Here is a 22,683-nt window from a genome sequence, read left to right as displayed (position 1 = left end):
CTCAGACAAGAAATGTTTATCTAGCTGGCTGTTTACATGTAAATGAAGTATTGTATGTTTCACAATGGGTCCCCTATCACCAGTCTGGACTGACTGAAAATAAAGGATTGTAAGAATTTTAAAAAGAAATAAAAAATCTATCTGAAGGTATACATCAAAGATTTGCTCCACTATATTTTGGAGGCAAATAAGACACCGTGGCATCCTTCACTGAAGAAGAAAAGAACAGTGCTTTTGCTTCATGAAAAAGGGGTCTCTACTAGGCTTGATTGAAAAGGCTGCCAGGAATATGGTTGAGATAAACTTCTTTAGGCAGGAGGTTAACCTGTTAGTTAAGTTTAGTCACTATAAAGTGTGGTATGATTTTGTTTTGCATGTAACCATTTATTTCCAATATTCTGACTCACTATTACTAGAATCTCTATTCTTTGATAATAAGCTCTGTTTTGTTTTCACTACTAATACATCTAAGTGCTGCAGTATTAAGCAAAGTGCTAGTCCTGAGGTGAATCTTACAAGGTGGTGTGTACCATTCCTTTGGGAATAACAGGCTGGATAATTCTGTGAGTGGTCAGCGGAAAAGGGGCTGGATGCTGAGGGGAACACTCTGAAGACTTGGGGGTTGATGTGCACCTGTCGCTATCTATAGTCTGGAAGGTAGTGATTGTGGTGCCAGAGGCTTTTGGTCCAGGGAGCTAATCCACAGTAAGCAGAGACAAGGCTGCTTCACTTTAAGGGTAAGTGGTAATGAAGTCCCATAGAGAAAGGTGGCCCATTGCTGCTTAAAAATACCAGATGGGTGGGTGCTCCACTGGTAAGGGAGTTCTCTGCCAGCACCTTCTGGAGAGCAAGGGGATTTGACTGAACTGGGCAGGCCTCAGTTACATTTCAGTTTTGTGACAGTTTGGGGCATTTTAGTTAAATTTTGAGGTTAGGGGCAATGAAATGCTATTGACTTTGCTAGGAAATACAAGGACAAGACACTGACATTGACTATGCCTGAGGACACCCTGAGTGGGAATACTGTCAGGCACCATGGGGGAAGGGACCCTGGACAGAGAGTGAGGGGGAGAAAGTATTCTTGTCTGCTACTGGGAGTGCATCTCTGGTGGTGAGGACTCTGTCCTAGATACCACTGATTTCTCCCTAAGAACTGAGGCTGTTGAGCAGTAGACAGTGCAGAGAGGTAGCAGCTTCAAGGCAATAGTAGCAACTTAGTGGCAGTGGTACCACCAACAGCTTCTCCCAGGTGATAGACTATGCAGAGTGGCAGCAGCACCTTCAGCAAAATCAATATTGCAGAGCAATGGCAGAGCTAGGCAGCTTGGGCTGAAATTTCAGAGGGAGGAGCAACCTACCCAAGGGATTCAGGTGTGGGTCTCCCAACCCAGCAATTAAAGCTGAAATCACTTCAGCTGGGTTAGATAATAGAGTAGAGCCCCAGAGGAGCCCAGTTAGCACTGACCTACTAGAATAATTGGACTGCTCCAATACAGGACAGCTAAAGGTGATTGGGGAGTTGGTGAGGAAGGAAGTGGCCAGAATACATCAGCCACTCTCAGTGGCCAAAGGAGGACTGAGGTTGGGACTACTGTTAAAATACCTTAGGAGGTTAGAGTCTTACATCATAGAAGGTGTTAATTGCTGGTTTTCCCAAATTCATTATGTTGCCTTTCTTCTCTGCCCCAACAAAGTTATCTTTGTTGTAAACTCAGACTCAGTGTTTGTGAGAGGTGCCCAAAGGTGTGTATACAGTTTTCCATCTATCTGGGTGTGGGCTTAAGTTGGTGTGAGTTAAGTCTTTAAAGAATCCCCTAAAACAGAACCTGGTCCTTATTGGTGCTGACAAAATCTGGTACAAGTTACAGTTACATTGCAGCTATACTTGTAACTATGCGTGAAAGATAGCTTGGGGATGGCCTTCTGTTCTGCAACTGAAGTGGAACATTAGAATGGGGAGAAGTAGCCTTCGTTCATCTGACAAAATTGTCCTCATGAATGAGCTCCCTGTAATTGTTTGAGAGGGAACTTTCCAGAAAGTAAGTGGGACTACCTATTTCATGTCACTGCATGCATAAAATCTAAGCAGGGAGATAACTCCAGGACTGCTGAACCCTTTCATAGTATTATGGTGTCTTGAAGGAATAAAGACTGTCCCTGATAATATGCACTTAGACATATGGAAAGCATGACCATAGGTAACCCACCTGCTTTATATCGCAACTTTTGACTTTGTTTGGCCCAAAGAAAGGGAGAGAAGTAGAAGGAAGGAGGAGGAGACTGGGATTTTAGTTGGAATCCTCTGTGTTTCTGCACGTGTACTGCTTAGGGCAGGGTAACTCCGCTAGAAGGGCCCAGAAACATCCAGAAAAATGGTGTGGCAGTTACTGGCCATGCTCAGTCGCTGTTTCAGAAACTTTACATGAAGCATTCATTGTGGGTAATCTTCCTGGCAAGGCACAGCCAGTCACCCTCATAAATACAGGTGTTTCAGACAGTAACATGGGTTCCGTAGCTGATCCACACGTGACCAAAAGATAAGTCTGCTATGAGGGCTGGGTCCCAATCTCTGTACCACTTTGAATACAAGTCAGTGATACGTCAACTTTGAACTGGGATTCTGTCTCAGTTAAAGAGAATGGGGCAGCATGTAGTGAGGTGAGGGTTTATATATTCTTACCTGATTTAGCTGGGCTTATGGGGTGAAGATAGTGCCCTATAGAGTGAGAGCCTTATAGAGATCCAACACACGGATATTTCATAGTCTGATCCCAATCCCTGTATCATTTTGGATACAGGCTACAGATTTCTGTTTCACCAACAATGTAGGGGACAGGTCAGCTATTGACACAAAGGCTGGACTACTGGTCCCAAGGCTGTTTGTTTGCTGACAGGGTTCGAAGGATTTCAAAGGACTGAGCTGCTGCCATTCTTGCAAAATCTTGTGAAGCCCACTAAATCCAGAGTGAAGGTGGCTGGGTACTTGATGCTGTATCTCACATTGGTCCCCCTCAGGATTTGCTTTACACCATTGGATGCAACCCTCTTTTTTTTGTGAAGCTCCGCTGAGAAGTTGGGGAAAAGAAGAAATTGCATAGCCTTTGTACATAAAGGTTTCGGTTTTTTCTGGCAGTATGATTAACATTACCTTATCATTGAACTTCAGCAGTTTGAAGATGGTGGGTCTGGGCTTGTCAGACTCCCTTCTAGTACCAGGCATTCAATGAATCCTTTTAATATTTAATGGGGGCAGCTGTGGGATCCAGTTTAAATAAGTCAGGGAGCAGATTCTGAATAAAGCTGATAATATCCTTTTACTCTAGACCCTTAGCAATGCCCAAGAGGTGAAGGTTGTTTCTTTGAGATCTTTTTTTCTTCCAGTTCATTCTAGTCTAAGCTTTAAGGAGGCAGTTTCTTTTTTAATTTCCCTGGTTTCAATGGCCGTCTTTTATAGCTCATTTTCCATGTGAGCCATTTGGGATTTGACATCACTTACTTCTTTAGAGAGGCCACGTATATTTTTTGAGATTGAATCCAATGAGTCTGGGAAGCGTTCCTTCAGTGCTGCGCAATATCCTGGGCTAGGTTTCTGCTGTGGCCCTGCGGTTTCCCCCTTCAGCTGCTTAAGAAATCCAGGCTTAGGTCTTTTGTTGCCTTTCATTTTTTCATTGGAATTCATATTCAACAGTTTGAAGTTAATCCAGGGAATTAATTTAAATGTTGATGACCAAAACTTATTGCCATTTCGCTAAGAAAGTAACTATAGAGATGAATTGATATGTGGGGAGAGAGGAAGTCTGGAACTAGACAGCCATCTTCCTCACAGGGACCATGTTACTGATACTTAAGGTCCGAAGAATCCGGCCGGCACGCATGACATACTATGACCACACTAATAAAGACTGAGAAATCATCTCTGAGAGGAGATCAGAAGGGAATGATTTTATAGGTGCATGCTAAAGTATAGAATTATAGAATGTTATGTTGAAACCTTATAGTTGAATATATGTAACACTTAAAAAGTGGAAGAATCTGTATAAAAAACACCAGTAGATTATCTAACAACTTTTTGCTTGAGTCATCCACAGTAATCCAAATGCAGTTTACAAAATTTTTCACTATAGACAATGTTTTCTGGGAGCATGAAGTGTTTGTTTTATTAAGAAACTATTTGGTACTTTCTTTGAAATTGGCTGGTAACTATTAACACTTATTGATTAGGGTCTTACACAATAGGCCTGAAGTTTAACATTGTGTAATGAAAAGGCCTGAAAAGACAGAACTTTGGCCTGTACTTCAGCAAAGAGTTAAACTATTCTAGAGGAAGAAGGAGAATGCAATAAAGTTGTACATAATATTGCCTCAGCATGCCCATAGCCCCTTACAGATACACAGAGCACCATACTTTTGAGGAGTCCCATTTTGTCATTACCTCCTCCCATCATGTATGTATGATCTCCTTACCTTGAAAGTTGAATTTGGCGGTCCAGTCTTACATCAGCAACAAGTACCATGAACCTCCATGTTTGCAATAACCCCCTCCAACATCTCTCTAATGACAAGTATCTCCAACGTATCCAGTTGCCAAGCTCCTCTACCTACCTCACTACATTGACTAAATCAGTTGAAATCCTACACATCTTAACAGCCCTACGCGGTGTTGTTATACTAATATCTTTTATATCTAGCACTTTTTTGCAGTGGATCCTAAATGTTTTACAAAGCTGGTAAGCATCTGCAAAATAGAGATGATGCAGAAATGGAGGCACAGAGAGGACAACTGACTTGCCAAAGGTCATTCAGCCAGTGGTAGAACTGAGGTCTCCTGACTCCCCATCTAGTATGCTATCCACTAAACCATGTTCTGATAAACATAACTCAAAAGAGAGAAGACATTTCTTCCAATTTGCGTATGAAGAAATTGATGCGATTTTCTGCAACACCAGTTCTAAAAACCTATTTCAAGATTGGTTAAAAAAATGGATTTTCTCAGTCAGTCTCTGTAAAACCTATTGTTTAGTCCTTCTATCTGTAATCCTGCTCATTTTGCAGAAGGGCATCATGGACATTATCAGGATTGCATCCTGTAATAACTGCACAATGATAACACTGAAAATGAATGTGAAAATCAGTCTTTAGCTTTTACTATTATGCAATTTATAGCTTGGATTAAAGACCATTTGGAAAGGCCTAGGGGAATTCTTATCATGTGATAATTGCACTCCCTGTTGTGTCTTATTGCTTAATTATTTTTCCCTTTCTAATATTTAAAGTGAATGTATTTCTCCCAAAGTCTTTTGTATTCTCATTTTCTTTTCTTTTTTTAACTTTCATGCTTCAGATGTTTTCCCTAGCCTTCCAGATTTCCATGCATTTGAACGTGAATTTTTTTAATTGATTATGAGTTAATGGTGCCTGACAATGTGTGGGTCAATATATGAATATATAAGTGATATCATACCACAGAAAAGCTAAGCTATTTAATTACTATGAAAGCAAATTATTGGGGATATATTCCAATGCTATGAATGGTACTCTTTTCATGCAGCAAGAGAAAAGAAAATTCAGCAAAGCAAAACAGACAGGAAAAAAGAATAGATGTTTAGCTATTTGGAGTGAATTTCCCACCTCCATTCCTCTTTTATTTGGGGCATAGGGCTGCAGCAGTATAAAGGAGCTCTAAAAGCCTGAAATCCAGCAGGGAGAGAATTTCTGCGGTGCAGTAACTGAGGAAGACAGTTGTATTTCAAGCACCCCTTTGCAAGTCCCAATGTAGATGGGCAATGGGAATGTTGAGGCTGTAGCATTAAATGCTGTTGGGATTGATGGGGATGGGCTGCAGTAATTTAGTCCACCTGCCAGGGCTGCCTAAATTATACCAGTGGCTATTTCAGAACCCAGCGCAACCCAGAATTGGGAGGATGCAAAGGTAGCCTCCCCAAGATCTGGGCCACAGCAGCAACAAGCATTTCAATAGCATTTGTAACATTAACAGGTGAATGAATTAGACATAGTACAGTATTTCAGAATATTTACTACTAACACTGTTATTTTAAAAATCTCATATAATAAGGGCACTATGCAGCTCAAATTATTCTCCACTAAATGTCATGCAACATCTTCATGAACATGGATACTGTGACAGAGGTTCTAAGTCAGGCTGACTCAGTACCCTGTCATTCACATCCTCACCAATCTAGGTTAATTTGAACCTAAGTAGAGGATCAGTTAACAAGTAGGGCCACAGCTGAAAGGCTAATTAGCAAGGGGGAGCAATGCCAGCTGCTGGCAGTGCATAAATAGAGAGGAAGGAAGTGGGGAGAGGGGAATGAAGAGCTAGCACCACTTCCTTTCTCCCCAGAAGTAAGAGGGGGCGTTGACTGGTACTTGTAAATATACAAATAGTACTACAGGCAAAGGTCTGCTAGAATGCTATAATAAAGCATGGTGGAAGTGACCTGGAATGGATGATGTCTATACTTAGGTTGAGAAAATGTACTCAGAGGACCACCCTCTGACAGATGCTGATACCTATTTCAAATGGGAAGGGGTATTTACCTTTCCAAAGGGGTTGTATAATTCTATTATTATATACATCCAAATCCCCTAGTCATAGGACTGACCAAATGCTGTTACAAATTATGCCAACAGGAATGGTTCCTTAGGGACCACTGTTGGCTAAGAACCACTAGAACGCAGTGAATTCTAGCCTCACCCTAAGCTGGGTTATTTAGTTAGGAGCATAAAGCAGCCCCTAGTCCCTTGTGTGGTTTATCTGCTTTGCTAGACTGAGTGCAGGAGGGAACAACTTCTGAGGGCTGATCATCTCCATCCAATACTCCCCATACTGACTAGATTGTGACTATCAATGCTTCCTCTCTGTGACACTTCAACTGCACTGGTTGGTAGATTTAGCCAAGGCCTTGCCCATTCCCCGCCTACTTTTGCAGTTCAACTGGCACAGTGGTGTCAAAGTCATAATTTGGTCCAGGGGCAGCCAACCTGTACACTGAAAACTTACTCAGAGCTCCAGGGAACTGTGTACTAGTTCTGAATGAAGCCATCAGATGATATATGTACTAACTGAGATCTAATGTGAAAGAAACATTTAATACTGAAATATTCTTAGAATTTAGAGTTCTGAAATCATCAGTCAAAGCAAGAGGTCATATATACAGAATATTGTTTTATATTCTTCACTTTTTCTTTTAGGGTCAAAACCTGATTTCTTAGGACTAGACTTTGTATCTGAGGGCAGAATCAGGCCTTTAATTACATGATTCTTGTATACAGGGTTTTAATGGCCAAGAGTTTTGTAGCTAGAATTAGCCAAGGAAGATAGTGCTAACAAGATTGTCTAATATAATGAAGAAAGATAATAGGAATTCTGTGTTTTGCAATAGCAAATGAGTTTCATAAAATAAAATCCAGACCATTTATAGTTTGAGGCTAAATATAGTTAGACTGCACCCTTACAAATGCTTTACTAAATGTTTTCTATTTTTTGCTCTGTCTAAGAAATACAGCTAACAAATGTATGTCAAAGAAATGTTGATCCTCATGCAAAACAACAAAATCAAGTGTGTTAAGGATTTGTGTACATTTCATCTTAACTCATCATTGTATATTCTTTTTCTTCAGCTACATCTGAATATCTGGTATCCACTAGCAAATGAGAAATTAATTTCTCATTACAAAAATCGTAAACATTTTTTACTGGAAAATATAAGAATATCACCAAAATGCCTGGTGGAAGAAAATAATGTGTAATCTAATTCATGATGTCAAAGGATTCCCTTTGGAAATAAAACCACCTGGACATTCACACTATATGTGATGTGCAGTAAAATCTTCCCCTTAGATCCACCTTACAATTACCTGATCCTTTTGTTCCAGTATATATTTTCAAAATTTGCAGATATGAGTTATGCATGGCAAACAATCTTAAAAAGGGCTTCCTCTAATGGAGTACAGATGGAGGATACAGTACCTTTCTTCCAAATTGAACACCCATTGCTCTCCTGTTATCACTTTTCCCACTGATACTCATCAATAATTGATACTGATACTATTTTCTAAAAGTATACATTCCATGTGTGATGTCAGCTGTGTAATTACTTATATACTGAAATAATTATATTTGCTCCACCTCACCCCAATATTGCTTCTAAACACATAACTGTCCACTTTTTAAATGCTTGAGAATCACATAACTGTTACTTTAAAATGTTAATAGGGAGTTTGGGGAAGTGTATTTTCCTTTTGATGTGTACCTAATTCTTGTTAGTGCTCATTAAAGATTGGTGTGTGCAGTTAATAGTGCACTGACTTCCTAACAACTAGTGAGTGGCCAGATTATCCTCTGCTATGATAACACCCATGGGAAGAAATCTCCATTACCGCCTCACAGAATTCCCCTCTGTCATTCCACTGGGGATATAAAGAGTGTTGTGGTTTTCCCTCACTAGTCCCCAAATGCAGGAACTTGGCCTTCTCTGTACCAGTTCTGTGCCCCCAATGGCAACTCCAGGCCAACCTGGCTCCAGCGTAGCCCAGCTTCCTAGGAATGCCCCTGCCCAGGGACCTCACACTCAAATGGGATTCCCACAGTGGAAGGTGCTCCACAGAAAAGGAAATGTAGCCCCCAGCATGTATCTTTTCTCGGTAATCTCAGTGGGGACACATGAAGGATGATGTGTATTACTTCTTTAGCCTTTTTCCATGAATAGTGAGACCTCCCATTCTCTACCTCATCCCACTTAGTTTCTGTCCCCTCCTCCTACATGATTCTCAAACCCGCAGTGGGGTCTTAACTGGGGGACTAGGAATAGTGTTACAGAAGTAACTTAACCCCAATTTCTTCACAGGAGGAGTGAGAGCTGCACACAGTGGGTCCCTCCATGCATGGGTTAGGAGGATCCTATGATTTGGCCATATGAAATGTACCAGTGAGAATTAAGAAAATATTTGCAATTAGATTCTGAAATATCTCAAGATATTTTGGTCAACTGATCTTTGTGAGAGTTTAAGAGGGAAAAAGAGAGGATCTATATATTTTTGTTTTAGAAAGATGCTGTCAAAGTAAATCTGACTTACAAAAGCATTCCAAATCAGTGGAAATGATGCTTGTCAGGTTGAAAACACCTGTTTATTCAGCAATGATAGGGAAAAACTACCAAAATATCTAATAAAATACTATGAACATTCAAATAGGAACCTTATCAAGATTAGAAGATTTTTCAGTATTTTCTTTTAATTGCCATAATTTGAGTTATTGGTAAAAGTGTGATGAAGCACACAGAACTCAGGGAGGAAGATTTTTAAATAAAGAGGGACAAACTCAGAAATATGACTTGAAGAGAATCTTTCCATCAACAAAATTCCTCATGAAAGCTTATTTTATTCCTTCCCACCAAGTGACTGACTGCATCATAAGAGCGACAAAGGTAAACTGTTGACATTACTCATCCACATTAAAGCCTAGAGCTAAAAGAGTTATTTTTAGCACTCTATATCAAGAACAGCAGTAGGTTAATAGGTCTCTTTGGTGAGGTGCAGTTAAATTGGTATGCAAAGTGTTGTACCTTGCAAAGAATCAAATGCATTCAGATAATGAAATGGAGGAATTTGTATAGCTTTGCACAGTTGGCTATCGTTATTACAAGAAGTGCAGAGCTCATCTTCCTCTGTAGTAGTATATATTAGCCACTGCCCCAGGCAGCATGGGAAATCTTTAATCTTTAAGTAATTTTTGTTTTATTCTGAAAGGTCTTTTTAGTTTCTTTATTCTTCCATTTTAGACTCAATTTTGAAATATGAGAATATCAAAATCCTGCTTTTTTTTTTTTTGTTTAGACCGGCAATGAGGTGAATAAAATGTGCTTTCTCTAAAGATACTTTTTGACAGAAGGGACTGAAGTATGCTGAAGCACTAAAGTAAAAAGTATGGAAACACTGAGGCAACTGCCTCCTAAATTAGGCAACCTATTAAACTGAACGGAAATAGGTTAATGTGTGTAGATAATCAAAAACTAGTAGTACTGAAAGGAGGTTGTGACCAATGGTATAGTAGTAAAAAAAACAAGTTGGTAAACTAATCTAAACTAATTGCCATATTCTCCAAATGAGAAGTGGGTAAGAGTTTACCCCTTGTCTACACTACTGATTGTGACACGAGATGCTCCTTTTTTGACAGCCGAAACGAGCTACCTGGAAGGCTGAGGGAATGGCATTTTTAGACTCAGACTGCAGCCTCGCTCAGGCTCTATGCCATTGCTGTAACTCTCTGGGCCACAATTCATAACAGCTGTGGATGTTCCCCAGGTCACACACAAGGGAGCCAAGACACCAGCCTGAGAACTTGTCAAAAAGATATTGTAAAGGTCCTGTTGGCTCCTTCTGGGCACTGTATTAACCCCAGTGCAACAACTAGCCTGCAGAGGGCTCCCCAATCCCTCCAGAACAGGAAAGAGAAGATTTGTACTGCCCATAGTGGAGGGGGCTCAAGAGGGAACTGGAGGCTGCAATGCAAGTGAGCAGCAAAGTTAGGTCAGAGGCAGCAGTGGAGGAGCTGACTGTGGAAAGGAGGCCCAGGGCTAGTGGTAGCTGTGGCGGTGGATAGCCAGGAATATCCTGCAGTCACAGGGGCTGTGTAGATAGGCCTGACTGAGACTGCATGTGATGAGCAAAATGACTGGCGTATCTGCAGTGCAGTGCATGATTGCCTCAGGGAGAGGGCTGGCCTGGAGTGTATATCCCTGGCAGTAGGTCTGAGGAGCCTCACATTCATACTCCCGAAGTGAGCTTTTTGTGGAGGCTGGAATGGGACCTGTTGTGTGCTCTGTTTGTCACCTTTTGTTTAAGCAATCATGCCTAGGGTAATGGCATCGTTTATTTCTGGCAGCCCTAGAAAAGCCACCTTTTGCTGTTCATCAGCTTCTGTGTGTGTTTGTGGGAACCCATGAAGGGGCAGAGCCTGAAGGGCCTAGTGTTAGGAGGACCTACAGTGCTTGCTTCCGAGTATGTGGTGCATAATACCAGATTTCAAGGGAGTGCCACAGCACCCACAGTGACCTGTGGAGTTTGTTACTGTGCCTCCAGAGAAGCAGAGTTACAGGTAAGTAATTTTCCCTTTCCAGCAAGCTTAAATGTTGAATTGTGTTATCAACTGTGGGACTTAGATATATCCTAATTAGATGCAGGCCAGCCCGAGCCATGGTGTGACCGGGCAATAGGCCGGGGTGCCTGATTGGATGGGGCGTCAAAATGTTTTGGATGGGGCACCAAAATTTGATATCTATTTAGATATCTATCTCGCTGATCCTTGCATTTTTTTTGGCGGCGGGTAAGTGGCAACGGGAAAACCGAATTGACAAGCTGCCACCGAAAGTGACTAATCAGCATGATTTTTCGGCGGAGGGTAAGACGCGGCGGGAAATTCAAATGTCTGCCCGGAGCGTAAGAATGGCTCGGGCCGGCACTGATTAGACGCTCATACTGGAAAACGGAGCTCCCATATTTGCCTCAAAGAAGCTCCTTGGTTACTGCTAATCAAAAAAAGGTGAATTAGCTCTGAGTAATATTTATAATCAGACTAGGCAGAGTTTGATTTTTATTTCTGTAACATTTCAATGGATAAAATCAATGTTTATTTTTAAACACTTTTTAAAAAATGTTATCAATTTAATTTTTCATGGTTGTGAGAGGTTAGGCAATGAAGGACTCATTGAGATTTAAAAGTTAAAGCTATAACCGTTAAAATACAAATTGTCAGCATTACGTGTCAAAACATACACAGTAAGTATCCGCAAATCAAACTCTAATAAGCTCTTAGCAGCATTTTTCTTGCGTTGTCTATTTGAAAAGTTCGATTATCATCAATGGAAATATTTTTTCATCGGTTTGGGTGTGTTTGATGCCATTGCCTTTTGCTGGCATTTACTGACAAAAATCTAATCCTTCAAAATCTAATCCTATAATGCTGGCTCCTGGGTTCCAAGACAGCTTTTCAGCTCTAACTGGAACCAGAAGCTTGGTATACAGGAGTTCTAATAACCAATGTCTGAGGCGGAGTACCGAAATGGGAGCACTGAGGTGACAGAAACTACCGCTCAAACTCAATGAATAGAAATTAATGTGATTATTGTAAAGATTCAAGAGAAGTTTGAAGATCTGGGAGACTAAGCAAGACCAAATTTGAGAATACTAAGCCTTTCTGAGGGGCAGTATGGCAGGGTCTATCAGGTCATCACAGCCTCTGCTGGAGGCATCACCACTGTGCCTGCCCCTGCTTGAGGAAAACCAGCTTAGGCTGGACAACCAGCAAGATTTAGTCCTCTAAGGACCAGGAGATGACACAAACCAATAGGAAGCCAACAGGCCAGTTAAGAAGGCTTTTAAAGTGGGATGGTCTGGCAGCTGTTAGAGAGACAAGGTGGGAGTGATAATATCTTTTATTGGACCAACTTCTGTTGGTGAAAGAGCTCTTTTGCTGTGTACCTGGAAACTTGTCTCTTTCACCAACAGAAGTTGGTCTAATAAAAGATATTACCTCATTCATCTTGTCTCTCTTATATCCTGGGACCAAAATGGCTACAACAACACAGGCAGCTGTTAGGCAGGCAGGCACTATGTGGTTGTAGGTCAGTGACCAGGTGGCAGAAGTGGCTGTCTGAAGTTGGTGGTTGCTCTGAGCCCTCATTGTGCTGTCCGGAGATGGCGATTCCATCACTGAGGTACCAGGGCTGGCAGCCTCTCTGCACCCCCTCCCCACAGTTTGGGTGGGAGAGGGGCCTATCTTGTTGCTGGGCAGAATGTGGGGGGTGCCTGGGCTGGCCTGGACATGCTGTGCTGAGGACCATTGACTAGTTACAGCCCCAAGCTATACAGTGTCATATGTTAATTTGCCCTACAGCCAACTGTCCCAGTCCCATATATGCTCCCCTACACCCAGTGTTCCATATATGGTCTCACACACCCAATTTCCCCACATCCCATATATTGCCCTCTTTCTCCCCCGAATCAGATGAGTTTTGTCAAAGTTTGCGTTTTAAACATAATTAAGCTGTGCTTCTCTGATGCTTGTTTTGGGCTTGTTGTGAGAACCAGTAGATCTTGTCATTGTTGAAAAATCCATCAACCCTGTCTTTCCTGTTTCTTCTGAGGGGAGTACTGGGTGAAACTGGAACAGAGGAGGAGCTCCCAGTCTTAACCCAGAACCACAGGGCCAGGCTGAGACCTGGGCTTAAAGTGCTGCATGCAAGCACCTGTTTTTACATTTGATTGCTTGTTTAAAGACGCAGATCTCTGGATTCTGAGTTGGTTATTATTTAACTGTTTAATGACTACGCCAAAGCTTAAGAATGCCCATACTGGGTCAGATCAATTTTCCATCTAGCCCAATATCCTATCTTCTGACAATGGCTGGTGCCAGATGCTTCAGAAGGAATAAACAGAGCAGTGCAATTTATTGAGTGACTGATCCCCCGTCATCCAGTCCCAGCTTCTGGCAGTCAGAGGCTTAGGGACACCCAGAGCATAGGGTTACGATCCTGACCATCTTTGTTAATAGCCATTGATGGACCTGTCCTTTATGAAATTATCTAATTATTTTTTAACCCAGTTATATTTTTGGCCTTTACAACATCCTCTGGGAATGAGTTCCACAGGTTGACTGTGTGTCGTGTGAAGAAGTACTTCCTTTTGTTTGTTTTAAACCTGTTGCCTATTAATTTCATTGGGTGGCTCCCTGGTTCTTGTGTTTTGTGAAGGGGTGAATAAAACTTGCTTATTCACTTTCTCCACACCATTCAGGATTTTATAGACTTCCATCATATCTCCCCACTTAGTCATTCCTTTTCTAAGTTGAGCAGTCCCAGTCTTTTTAATCCCTCCTCACATGGAATCTGTTCCATACCCCTAGTAATTTTTTGTTGCTCCTCTCTGTTCCTTTGCAATTCTAATATATCTTTTTGGAGATGAGGTGATCAGAAATGCATGTAATATTCAAGATGTGAGCTTACCATGGATTTGGCTAAGTAAGAAGACAGAAAATATCATAATGCCATTATCTCTTTCCTAACAGTTCCTAACATTCTGTTAGCTTTTTTGACTGCTGCTGCACATTGAGCAGATGTTTTCGGAGAACTATCCAAGATGACTTCAAGGTTGCTTTCTTGAGTTGTAACAGCTACTTTAGAGGTGTGTTGGGGTGGCCTAGGCTCAGAGGCCCCCTGCTCGAAGCCTCAGGGTCCTGCCACACCTGTCCCAGGAAAGAAGCAGTGGAGCTAAGTTTTCCACGTGGCCTAGAGAGACTGTGCAGGAAGCAGCCAATCAGGAGGGAAGGCTGCAAGAAGCTAGCCAATCAGAGGTTTGTAGGCTAGTACAAAAGGAGCTACAGAGCTAGAGATAGTCAATTCTTGATAGAGCCAGAGGAGTTCACCTGGTGCTTCTGGCTTGTCAAAGGGAACTGCAGCACCATGGATATCTCAGTGCTGGCAGGGACCAGGGAGTGAGAAAGCGCTCCTGGCTGGCTGCTGGGCCTGAACATGGAAGAGACTTGGGATAAGGCTGAAGCATTGGTGAAGGCTGGGGATGCAGGGAAGTGGCCCAAGGAACTGAAAGCAGTTAGTAGTAGGCAGGCCTGGGTCCAACCCCCACAATAAGCCACTAGGGAAGTGGCCTACAATTGGACAGTGATAAACTCCCCAGAAGGGGATCTGAACTGTTCAGAGGCCCAGCTGCAACAGATCAGAGTAGGTGAAGAATCTCCAGGGAGGAAGACCTGGGGCCATGACCCTCTACCAGGGCCAGGAGCGCCTAAGGACTTTGTTGGACTAATACTCCAGAAGGCGCCTGTTTGAGTTGTGTTCCGTACAGACTGTGAGTGACTTGGCCAGAGGGCTGAGTCACTAGATACCACCGGAGAAACCACTGAGAGGAGTCACCATAAACTGAGAAAAGTGGAGAAACACCTGACCAGAGGAGGGTGCTCGTGAGTGATGGGTGGAGTGAAGAGCCCATAATTTTTTATGTATAGCTGGGATTATGTTTTCCAATGTGCATTACTTTGCATTTATCAACATTGAATTTTATCTCGATTTTTGTTGCTCACTCACCCAGTTTTGTGAGATCCTTTTGTAAGCTTTGGACTTATCTTGAGTAATTTTGTATTTTCTGCAAACTTTGCCCCCTCACAGTTTACTGCCTTTTTTCCAGATAATTTATGAGTATGTTAAACAGCACAAAGCCCAGTACAGGTTCTTGGAGAATCCTGCTATTTATCTCGCTCTACTATGAAAATTGACCATTTATTCCTACATTTGTTTCCTATCTTTTAACCCAATACTGATTCATGAGCGGACCTTCCCTCTTATCCTATGACTGCTTAATTTGCTTAAGGACCTTTGGTGAGGAACCTTGTGAAAGGCTTTCTGAAAGTCCAAGTACACTATATCCACTGTATCCCCATATCAACTTTGTTGACCCACTCTGAGAATTCTAATAGATTGGTGAGGCATTAATTTCATTTACAAAAGCCATGTTGACCCTTTCCCAACATACCGTGTTTATCTATATGTCTGATATTTCTGGTTTTTTACTACAGTTTCAACCAATTTGCCTGGTACTGAAGTTGGCTTACTGGCCTGTAATTGCCAGGATCGCCTCTAGAGCCTTTTTTTAAAAAATAGGCATTATGTTCACTGCCCTCCAGTCATTTGGTACAGAGGCTTATTTAAGTGATAGGTTACATACCACAGTTTTGAATTTCATAGTTGTGTTCCTTCAGAACTCTTGGGTGAATATCATCTGGTCCTGGTGATTTATTACTGTTTAATTTATCAGTTTGTTCCAAAACCTCCTCTATTGACACATCAATCTGGGACAGTTCCTCAGATTTGTCACCTAAAAAGAATGACTCAGGTATGGAAATTTCCTTCACATCCTCAGTGAAGACTGATGCAAAGAAATCATTTAGCTTCTCTGCAACTGCCTTGTCTTCCTTGACTGCTCCTTCAGTACCCTCAACCATCCAGTGGCCCCACTGATTGTTTGGCCTGTGTCCTGCTTCTGATGTAGTTAAATTTTTTTTGCTTACCACTTTCTATGTGTTTTTCTAGTTGCTCCTTAAATTCTTTTTTGGCCTGCCTAATTATACTTGTAACTTGCCAAAGTTTACACTCCTTTATATTTTCCTAAGTAAGATTTGACTTCCAATTTTGAAAGAATGTCTTTTTGTCTCTAATATCCCCTCTTACTCTATCGTTTAGCCATGTGGGTGTGTTTTGGTTTTTCACTGATTTTTTTTTTTTTTTTTAATTTGGGGTGTATGTTTCATTTGAGCAACTATTATGGTATTTTTTAAAAGTTTCCATGCATCTTTTAGGCATTTTCCCTCTTGTGACTGTTCCTTTTAATTTCCATGTAACTAGCTTCCTCATTGTGTAGTTTCCCTTTTTGAAGTTAAATGCTACTGTGGTGGATTTCTGGTACTTTCCCTCCTACAAGGATGTTAAATTTAATTATATTATGGTCGCTATTACTGAGTGGTTCAGGATATTCACCTCTTGGAACAGATCCTGTGTTCCACTTAGGACTAAATCAGAAATTGCCACTGCCTTTGTGGGTTTGAGGATTAGCTGGTCCAAGAAGCAGTCATCAATAGTGTCTAGAAATATATTCTCTGCATCCCATCCTGAGGTGACACGTACCCAAGTCAATATGGGGATAGTTGAAATCCCCCTTTATTATTGAGTTTCCTATTTTTTGTAGCTTCCATGTTTCTAAGCATTTCACTATCATTGTCACCATCCTGATCAGGTGGTTGGTAATGTATTCCTGCTGTTCTACTCTTATTATCCAAGAATGGAATTTTTATCCATACAGTTTGATTCATTTAAGATTTTTATTATATTTGACTCTATGCTTTCTTTCACATTTAGTGCCATTCCCTGGCCAATGTAATCTACTTTGTCATTCTGTATAATTTGTACCCTGTTATTACCATGTCCCATTGATTATCATCATTCCACCAAGTTTCTGTATGGGGAGCTCTGTTATATCAATATCTTCATATAATACCACGCACTCAAGTTTACCCATCTTAGTATTTAGTCTTCTAGAATTTGTATACAAGCATATATAAAAATTGTCAATATTTAGTTGTCTACCTTCATGTGATGTAACTGAACTAGACTCTGTTTTTTGACTGTTTCTCTTCATTTCCTAGTTGTACTTTATCAACTTCTATCCTCTCCTCTTTACCAGGATATTGAGAATCCTTTTTTAATAAATCCTCACCTAAGGGATATCTCCATCTGAACCGTGTGCTCCTCCATACCTGTCAACTTTCCCTTGGCCCTTAGTTTAAAACTCCATGACCTTTTTAATTTTACATGCCACCAGTCTGGTTCTGTTTTGTATTAGGTGGTGCACATCCTTCCTGTATAGGCCCCCCCTTTCCCAAAAAGTTCCACAGTGCCTAATAAACCTAAATCCTTCCGCCCCAAAACCATCATCTCATCCATGCATTGAGATTCTGCAGTTCTGCTTGTCTAAATGGCCCTGTTCATGGAACTGAAGCATTTCAGAGAATGCTACCTTGGAGGTCATGGATTTTAATCTCTTACCTAGCTGTCTAAATTTGTTCTCCAGGGCTTCTCTTACCTTCCATTATGTCACTGGCACCTACATGTACCATGACCACCAGCTCCTCCCAAGCACTCACAAAAGTCTGTCTAGATGTCCGCCATCTTTGCACCTGGCAGACAATTCACCATGTGGTTCTCCTGATCATAACAAAGGCAGCTATCTAGATTTCTAATATTCAAATCCCTCAATAGAATTATCTATCTCCTCCTAATAACTGCGTGCTATACTCTGGAGGGGTATCCTCAGTATGAGACGGTATCATGACATCATCTAGAAGGAGGGTCTCATCTATGTACCCCTCTGTCCCTCTTAGCTCTTTCAGTTCAGCCACTCTGAAGAGACCATACTTGGTTTCTGAGGGTCATAAGTTGCTTGCACCAAATCAACACCTGCTCACCAGGGAGGTAAAAATATATAGTGCATTCAATAAACTGGATAGCCCCCAGTCTGCTGATGGATTGCTGCCTGCATTCTTTTTACTTTTGCATAGGTTTTTTGTTTTTATTTTTTGGGGAATGGGTGGGATTTATTGGTCTAAGTTTGCAGATTGTTTGTTAGGCTTAACTGGCTCTCCTACTTCCTCGCAAAACTCCCCTGTTTGCTAGCTCCTGTGGTCGCTAAGAAACTGGCTTTTTTAAGCCCTGTTCTCCATGAGTTAGCCCTACTCCCTTGTCAAGGGAACCTAAAGGGATTAGGGCATTTATGGCATGGGCTGCGCTCCTCCAGACTGGCTGCTTTGCCATGTAAACAGAAGCAGGGAGTGCGTGCAATGTGATGTGCTGAGGCAAAGGAGCACTACAACGGTCTGAAGAAACACTTCCAAGGAGAAAGGAGATGTGCTGTCATTTGTCAGTAACTTTGCAGTAAAGACCTCCTAGCCTGTCTTTGAATTAAAAAGAGCCTGTTACCAATACCTCCTGCTGACAAATCACCAGGAGTAGGTGTAATAGAATTACTGATATTTTGAGAAAAGGAGAAGGTTTTAAAGTGAAGTCAATGAACCAGATTTTAAAGTTCGATGCAGCCACTTTGCATTGGTAGAATCCGGCTATGCAGCAGGTGTATCTAGCCCTGAAAAGATCACCTTAGCATAGAGGAAACTGCAGTGGTGTAGAGACTTTTCTGCTACCCTCCTTCCTCTGCTGACATGGTCAGAGGAAATAGGGCATAGCCAGCACTCTCCTATGTTGTGCTGACCCGATGCTGCAGCCCATTAGCATTTTAACTAAATTAGAGCATCCTTTAGGCTGTTCTCACTTATGCAGAGGCACCAGTTCTGTGTGCAGAAGCCCTACAATTGAAGGAGTGCAAAAGTAGGCTTTACATTGCCTTATATACATACACACACACACCTTGCACTTTATGCTTCTCAGCTGGGGCCAAAATACTACCTTTACAACATATAAAGGGGGAAAAATAACGTTCTTCTCCAGATTCTGTAACGTTACTGAAAGACAAAGACACAGGGTAAGTACTGAGAAGGAAGAAATAACAGAGCTCCCCATACATACTGTCGTTTTCTGGTTTTTAATCCAATTTTATTTTAAAGCCTTTGCACTTTCTAAACAGCTGAATACAATATACAAAGCATATGTCTTAAACTAAGTTGATGATAATCTTGGTTCAAGTCCTCTGAAGGGTCTACCTACCATGGTCATGAGACTTCTTCTGTGGGTTAATGGTTATTTTTTCCACTTGAACACAGCTGTTGTGACTGCTAATGGGAAAGCAACTTCATTCAACATTTAATGGGGAGCCAGTGCAGAGAGCCACATATTGGGGTAATTTGATCTGTATTAGTGAGCTACTGGGCTGCTGCAATCTGGATAAACTGGAGCTTGCTTAGGGCTTTCTTCCTAGCTATAGAGAAATATAGTTTTCCAGCTTACACATTCATGTATCATGGCCATATCTTTCTTTATAAGGAGCAGGCCAGCCACAGAGGTTTTTTTTTTTTTTTTAGTACTGTAGTTATTTGAGCATCCAAGTGTATTGCAGAGTATAAGGGATTGTATACATGGGGAAATTAACCAGAATAGTTATTGCAGATAGCTCCCTGTGTGGAAACTTATTCCAGAATAAAAGTGTTGTCCACATGGAGAGCTGTTCTGGAGTAGCTCTTGTGCTTTAAATTTTTACCCTGCCTTAATCAAAATAACTTTCAAGTGTAGATGAGCCCTGAGAGGAAAACAAAGGGTGTGAACCAATTTGACAATCAGAGGGTAAATGTCTATAATGAATGGAACTGTTCAGAAAGAGAATTCCCTGAGGCGTTTTCCCCGTCTTCTCACTGGTATCACCTAAGTCTTGTCCAGTTTCAGCGTCAGCCATCTGTTCTTCATTCAAGTGCTGATCTCTGAAAGGCAGTCAGAAAGCTTGGAGATGGTATTTTCAGTTGACATAAAGTTGATGTAGAACTGGATGTTGTCTGGGTACTGATGAGACTTCAGCCAATGCTGTCTCATTAGCTCTCTCAGTAGCTTCATGCAGACGTTGTAAAAGGATGTGGAGAGAACAGAGAGCCTTGCATATGAGGGGTCTGGAGGCAAGGGAGCATTTTTACGTGGTGACCTTTTGTATTTGTGTTATGCCAGGTGCCGCTGATCACAGCTGCCTGCAGGTTCTGGATACCAGGTGAGGAATAAAAACATGCCCACACTACTTAGGTGCGCTTATCTTTAATCACGGCCTACGCTCCAAGCAGCAGAGGGAGACTCTAACGCACTCTGTGAAGCGGGCTGCAGGGGATCGGTGCCATGCAATCCAGGTGGATTCATGGCTGAGTCTTGTTGCGCAGCTTGCATTTCAAGCTTTTATACAGCATTCTCTAGGGAACAGCAAGCATTGCTAATTTACAGCACCTGACCTTGCTTCCTCACTTTCCTCCCTTTTTGGCACAGAAAGCAAGCTACACAGTGGGTTGCGAAACCGGCTCTGCACCTTGTTTTCCGAGCTAGACAGCGCTCCTTATTAAACCGGTTCTGACCAGACCTGTCAAGCCCCTATCTCTGTCCAACGCGTCACAAATATCTTCTGTGGCCTACAATTTGGTCCAAAAGGAAAGATCTGAGCCACTGTGGGGCATTTCTGTTAACCACTGCCTCCTCTTGGAATTGGTGCAAGAGAGCTAGGTGACCTATAGTTTCATTTGAAAGGTCCAGCTGGATTAGTATGAACATATTTGGTGATTAGTGCTGTCCCAGTCTTTGCCTGAAGCCCACTCCAGTATGGTGGCTGCAGAGTTATGGTTTTGCAAATGTAGTTAACTTTGATTATCTTGCTTAGAAAGGGAAGGTTGAAAAACTGGGGGGTGGTTTGCAAGATTGTTGGCATAGAGTAGTGGCTTCTTTCTGGGAAAGAATGTCTGGAAGAGACCTACATAGAGTAGGTTAGGTGGGGGAAGTCCTGAGATAGGGCTTGTATATGGCAGGGAAATCCCTGTGGTAAACTTCCTTGGGAAAGGCAGGTGGTGTGGGGAATCCTGCTGGGGAAGAAACAGCCTAGGAGGAACTCTGTAGGGCTCCGGAGTAGATGACTTCAGAGTGGTGTGAGAGGGCAGAAGAAGTTATTAGGGATTTATTTTGGACTTACAATGGGATCTTTTGTTACCCTGGAACAGGGGTGATGGAACTATTTTTAAAGTGGGGATGCTGAAAGCCATTGAACCAAACTGTAAACCCTGTATATAATGGAAACCACTTCAAGCCAGGGGGTGTGCAACCCTCTCTCCACTCCTACTTTCAGCACGTGTGCCCTGGAAGTGGATTGAACTTTTAAGTGGCCATGGAAAACCCAGACGGTCCATTGTGGGGCCAAGGAAGCATGCACCCAGGAGGTGGCAGAAATGATGACCTCCTGAAATGCTGCCTCTAAGCCCAAGGGGGTGTCCACAAGGTAAGGGCCTACCATAAAAGGGTGGCAGAGTGGATTACTGAAATAAAAGGAAACTGCATATGTGCAATAAAAATTTCCTAGAGGGGGTTTTCACACATTCCCCTGCTATCCCTTCTTAGTCAGCCTACAAGAAATATAGCTAAACTAACAACTAGGAACAGCTAAATAGTAGGTTTTACTCCTGAATCATTTATGTGATAATGGGCAGCAGCAGTACTAACAGCCAATAACATTACAGGTACCTGGCGAGGTCCTCCATCTTAATTGCATTACAGTATATAGCTGTCTAACATCTAGAAAAGTAATCTCATCAGTGGCTACTATTAAAAGGAGATGGTAAATACACTCAACTCTCTGCATATAATAAATATGGGTAGTATATATACACACCTATTTAATCTTGTTCTGTGGCGCATATGTGTAAAAATAGTAGCTTGATTTGAAAGGAAAACCTTTAAAAAACACTTTTGGGACCAAAGTGTTCATACAAATCACTGGGTTAATTATAGATTCAAAAATTATGCAAATCATCATTTTAGTGGTGAATTAATCAACGTTAATCACTTGAAAATTGGCTTTTTAAGTGTTTTTATAAAAATGTGTGAAAGTATTTAAAATTATCATAGTGAGCTTCCTTTTTAATAATCCTGTCTTTTTAAAATACTGACAGATGAATACTCCCTATGTTATTTTAATGTTGAGCAACAGACACAGTAGGTAATCACAGGTGTAAAATTCTGAAATTGGGTCCTGGACTCTTCCCAAGGTTTAAAAGATGATAGTGTGAATTTCAGGTCTTGAGGAGTTACATTTCAGCACTATATTTAGGGTGCCTCTTGTTCCCGTGGGAGACCCCTATTTAAATGCAGTCATATTTAGAGAAGTACATTAGAGGAAAGAGACAAGGGCTTGAAGGCTTTGGACACATTGCTATCTTGGTGATGAGATGGTTATTGCAGTTGGATACACAGGCACCACAGCTATGTCTACAGGATTAATGGTGATGTGAACCCACCTATATCTGAGTGTTGAACAAATCATGGCCAAGATTTATAAAATTCTATATATGCCTATAGTTAGATTCTTAAGGCTACGTTTAGTCATAGAAATAAGTGGCCTGATTTTCAAAAGTGCTGAATA

The 22,683-nt window shown here is 41.6% G+C and overlaps 1 protein-coding gene across 1 annotated transcript in view; it reads left to right on the top strand.

The window, feature by feature from the left end:
• Positions 1–1,524: 1,524 nt before the first annotated feature.
• Positions 1,525–22,683, top strand: part of TRDN (triadin) — a 301,086-nt gene continuing 279,927 nt past the window's right edge. Inside the window, exon 1 of the mRNA XM_067546684.1 lies at positions 1,525–1,581. The gene's annotated coding sequence lies outside the window, so the exon portion shown is untranslated. The remainder of the gene's footprint in view (positions 1,582–22,683) is intronic.

Source organism: Emydura macquarii, unplaced genomic scaffold (assembly GCF_026122565.2).
Source record: "Emydura macquarii macquarii isolate MOO-44397 ecotype Brisbane River unplaced genomic scaffold, CSIRO-AGI_Emac_v2 contig_1146, whole genome shotgun sequence".
Classification (NCBI taxonomy): domain Eukaryota; kingdom Metazoa; phylum Chordata; order Testudines; family Chelidae; genus Emydura; species Emydura macquarii.
The sequence above is the reverse complement of the archived record's forward strand: the minus strand, read 5'-3'. Positions and strand labels throughout refer to the sequence as shown.